The sequence below is a fragment of the Ictidomys tridecemlineatus genome, chromosome 8 (genome assembly GCF_052094955.1).
Source record: "Ictidomys tridecemlineatus isolate mIctTri1 chromosome 8, mIctTri1.hap1, whole genome shotgun sequence".
NCBI classification, from domain to species: Eukaryota; Metazoa; Chordata; class Mammalia; order Rodentia; family Sciuridae; genus Ictidomys; species Ictidomys tridecemlineatus.
The window spans coordinates 9319973-9324951 of NC_135484.1; the positions used below are offsets into that span (position 1 = coordinate 9319973).

Sequence of the window (4979 nt, forward strand, 5' to 3'; positions counted from 1 at the left end):
AGGGGCTCTTAACCACTAAGCCACATCCCCAGCCCTTTTTTATACCTTATTAAGAGACTGAGTCTCACTGTGTTGTTTAGGGCCTTGCTAAGTTGCTGAGGTTGGCTTTTGAAGTTGGGATCTCAGCCTCCTGAGCCGTTAGGATTATAGGCATGCACCACCACACCCAGCCCACACTAATCCTTAGTCTGGCTAGGGATATAAGAAACCATAGTCATTTGTGGAGACATTGGATTTCGGTAACTATTAAGATTCTAGAAAGTGATTCTAGGGAGACACACATTACAAAGAGGCAGGAGGACCCTGTCTTCTTACTTAGTCTTCTGAGGGCCTCAGATACAAAGGGTATCAGCCTCAGGGTGTAATGTAGAAAAAAGGTTCCTATTGTGTGTGTGTGTGTGATGCTGGGGATTGAACCCAGGGCCTTGTGCATGTGAGGCAAGCACTCTACCAACTGAGCTATATCCCTAGCCCCAAGGCTTTTACCTTCTTCAACACATTTTCTGTCTAAGGTCCCCTGAGGTCCCTGTAAACCAGGCTATGGGATGCAAGTCCCACTAGGGCTCCCACTCTGCCCAGCTATGGAGAGGGAGCCCGGAGCACCCCAACCCAGGAAGCCCTGAGTGGATTTCTGTGACTGCCCTGGCTGATTCTTGCCAGCATTCCCACCCCAGGAGTGGACTTCAACTCCCATTCCACTGTCCCTGTCTCTAGACAGCAGTGGACATGAACAAACCGGGCCTGAGCCTTGGGAAAGAGCCTGCTGGTACTGCCCAGGCCCACCTTATGCCGAAGGCACCTTCACATTTGCTGTGACTTTGCATGGGAGTCCTTTGTTGGCTTCGTGATCCATTCCCTCTTGTGTGTGTGTGTGTGTGCGCGCGCATGTGCGTACTTTTATCATTAATATTATATCATTGTTGTCTTAAAGATGTGATCTTTTATTTCCTTTTTTCCCCCTCCCTCCTTTATTTCCTTCCTTCCTTATTAAAAGAGTTTGATTTTTTAGAATGGTTTTAGGTGTACAGAGAGGTTGAGCAGAGAACAGACAGTGCCCATGTACCCCCCACCCAATACATGCACAGCCTCCCTCACCAAGTGGCACCTTTGCCAACACTGATGAGCCTACCCTGACACAGTGTGATCTCCAGGGTGCACAGTTCACATCGATGCCTACTGTGGTACATTTTTGGGGTTTGGACAGACATATGATGACATGGGTCCATTGTAGTTGCCTGTAGGGTAATTTCACTGCCCTAAAAAATCCTGTGCTCCATCTATTCATTCCTCCCCGACCCAAGACCAGGGCAACCATTGACAATTCTGCCTTTTCCAGAATACTGCATAGTTGGGCTTGATAGTGTGCAGTCTTCCCAGACCGGCTTCTCTCACCTAGCAATCTGCACTTACGGGTCCTCTCTGTCTTTTCATGGCGCGCCACCTCATTTCTTTTGAGCACTGAGTCATGTACTGCAGTGTGTTTATCCATCAGCTACTGAAGGATATCTTGGCTGCGTCCCATTGGGCAATTATGAAGAGTTGCTCCACATCTGTGTGCATGTTTTGTGTGGACATAAGCTCTCAGCTAATTTGGGTAAATACCAAGGAGGGTGATTGATGGACCCTAGGTAAGGTGACGCTGGGCTTTATAGGACATGGTCAAGTTGTCTTCCAAAGTGGCTGTACCCTTTGCATTCCCACCAGCAACATGAAAGACTGGATTGCTGGATCCCTTCACCTGAATTTGGTGCTGTTGGCATTTGGATTTTAGCCACGCTCTTAGGTGTTTAATTTCAGTGTTTCCTTCAGAACTATATTTTGGACATTATTTCAAATGCTGACTTTGAATGCTAACAGTCTGTCATCTTGAATAAAAGAGAAATGGAATAGAACAACTCGTACATTCCTTCTTGATTCAGTAATCAATGGCTTTTGAGTGGCTGCTCCATGCCAGACACTGGGGAATTCTCAGATAAAGGTGCTCTTGGCCCTCAACCAGCTCAGAGCCTAGAGCGGAGGGTGTGCCCAGGGGGCGAGGCAGGAGAGAGGTGGGAAGGGGGAGGCCTCCAAGGGGGTTACCCCAGGAAGAAAGGGGCTTGGAAGGGCTGCCTCCAGATGCCCACGGCCTCTGGGGGAGGTGAAGGGCTGGCTGAACAGCAGAGGCCTGGTAGTCCCAGGGGGTGGGCATGGAGAGGGCAGGCGGTTCTGGAACAGGAAGGCAGGGGGTGAGTCTAGGGTTTGAGGAAGAGCTCAGGAGTCAGCCAGGAAGGAGGGGCACTTACCAGGGTGGGAGGATGCATGGGGGAAGGGACGGCAGGGTGGGAGCTGGTGGGGGTGGGGGGGGGAGCTGCAGGTGGGGGCACCCCTCCCTCAGCGGTTCTGCTGAGCTGACACAGCACAGATCCCAGCCGCGGATTATCCAAAATCTCACTTCAGAGAGAATTTCCCCTCTTTACTTCTCAGAGCTGAGCTGGAGCTGCTGACACGCTCATTTTCAAAGGCTGATAGAGGGCTGTTCATTTCCCTCTCCTTGACTCGCGCTCCAGGGAAGGGTCAAGGTCACGAGATGGCCATGACAGCCCATGGAAATCAGGGCATGGGGCTGGACTGGGGGGACCCAAGGGCTAGGAGAGCCCACGAGTACTGTCACCACCCCGTCCCTGGCAAATGCCAGGGAGTGACGACCCCAAGGAGACTGCGGAGTCCACGCAGCATCCTCAGGAGCCTGGCTGCATTTCTTCTTATTTCCCCACTGGATTCTTGTTTCTCTCTCTCTCTCTGTCTCTCTCTCTCTCTGTCTCTGTCTCTCTCTCTCTCTCTCTCTCTCTTTCTCTCTCTGTGTCTCTCTTTCTAAGGAACTCAAACCAGCAGCTTTTACACACCATTAAGTCTTAGCAATTATGAAAATCCAATTCACGCAGTTAAGAAGGCAGGTCTTCCCACAGACACAGGACGCAGGGGTTTCCGGGGCCAGTGTGTGCTCAGCAGGGACGTGAGTGATGGGCTTGCTGGGGCGGGAGTGACAGGAGGGCGCAGAGGTGACTCCCTGTAGTGTGGTTTCCTCAAATGATCTTTCATCCATTCTGAAAACGCTGAGGACCTACTCTGTGCCAGGTTTGCTCTGGACACCAGGATGCGCTATCACTGCCGTATCCAAGTCGAAGTCACTTCTTTAAGTGGAATTTATATTCTATGAGTGGGGACAGACTGTAGATGACTTTACCATCGTACGTAATATGCTGTCGGAAAAAAAAAAAAAACTGCTGGAAGAATAAAAAAATAAATAAACAAAGCCAGGTAAAGCCTAGAGGTAAGGAACTTCCAGAGGGGACATGGCCAGGCTGAAGGGCTCCTGGGGACCACAAGTGAGGATAAGGAGAGAGGTGGTCCGTGCAGCTGCCCTGGTCAGGAGCCAGTTTCATCCCTGAGTCCTACTGAGGTGGCCAGGGGCCAAGCACCTCTTGGTGGCAGGCAGAAATATCGCAGTCACAAACCTGGGTGTAGAGTGTGTCGTGATAACTACTGTATTTCCAACTCGGAGCTCCAAGCTGTGAGGAAAGAACGAGCCCAGGCACTCCTAGGTAGACTCGGTTGTGTTAGCGTTTCCCTCTCGCTGGGGTTTTCTCTGAATCGTGTGTGGTGTTTGTCATGGTGTCCTCTGGGAGGATACTGTGGGTCCTGGATTATGTCCCTGCTCAGTGGCTTCTGTAACGCTGTACTTCCTACGGCCCCCAGAGCGCTGCTACTTGGAACACACCATCGATCCATGTATTTACTCAGAATATTTTATGTGTATGGCTGCAAAGTGCCACCTGCTTACAAAGTCAGTCTACGATGACGTTTCCTGGTAGAAGGAAGAAACAGGGACCCTCATTCTGATGTGCCCATGGGTGCTCCTCCAGGTGTGGCTGAGGTCTGGGGCGCGGCAGGTGCCTGGCTGGCTCTGTCTCTCTGCTGTTTTCCAGCAGCAGCTCTTAGCCCTGGGAGACCTGCCCTTTCCTTGGACTTGACCCAGGAAGCCAGGCCCTGTCCCTCTGTTCACAGACTCCCCACACACCCAGACAGGGCAGGGACGGTCCCTGTGGTTGCTCGACACTGGGAAACACCCCTCCCTAGGTTCTGACAAATCCTCGCCCCTTCTCCCGTGGGGAAAAGAAACGGCAGCTGGCATCTTCCAGGTCTTTGTACCTGGGCTGAGAAGCCCCTGTCTTCAGGCCTTCGTCTCTGCTCTGGCTCCACCAAAGCTCACGTGGAAGCTCTGGGATGAGCACTGGCTGGTAATTCTGAGCTGTGCCAGAGACTCAGTGAGACGAAGGAGAGCAAAGGCCCGTTCCCCAGCCTGTAGGTCATCTTGGCCGTGATGCACACCTTCCTGGGGCCAGGGGCATGAATACAGCAGCCGCAGTGTGAACGCTGCTCACCCAACCCTCGGTGATGGGCTGAGACTCATGGTGATCACCATCCATTGCACCAGCCAACTGCTGGCTCAAAGCTTTAGAGTTTGAGGCTGCTCAGCTTCTTGAGGAAGTGAGGAGTCAGGGACTGGGCTAGGTCCACCCAGAACCTAGAGGATTCTTGGCATCTGGCTAGCACGTGGACCACCCTGCGGTTTTATTCCATTTAAAGGGAAGGGGCCTCCCCATGGAGGACCTGGGAGAAAGCAGTGACGTCGTGGTTCTGGGGTCTGTCCCCTGTGCCCCTGCTCTTGCCTTGGACACTTAATCACCTGGCATGTCCCTCCCCTTCCACAGAAACAGGCCAACCTGCCATTCTTCAGAACAGGGGTTCTCCAAGTGAGGCCCCAACCTTGCAGGGATACTTCTTAGAAATGCAGTCTGGGGTTCCATCCCAAGCCTGCAGTCCCCCAGGGGATTCTGAGGCCCCTAAAGTCCAGGAGGACTGCTCCGAAGTCCTGCTGGACACCTCCCGCAATGCCTGTTGCACGGGTCAGGAGGGCCAGGGATTGTGGATAGGGGGCC

The 4979-nt window shown here is 52.5% G+C and overlaps 1 non-coding gene across 1 annotated transcript; it reads right to left on the reverse strand.

The window, feature by feature from the left end:
- Window positions 1-395: 395 nt before the first annotated feature.
- Window positions 396-467, reverse strand: Trnav-cac (transfer RNA valine (anticodon CAC)). The gene has a single exon. It is a non-coding gene; the product is annotated as a tRNA-Val (tRNA).
- Window positions 468-4979: the final 4512 nt, after the last annotated feature.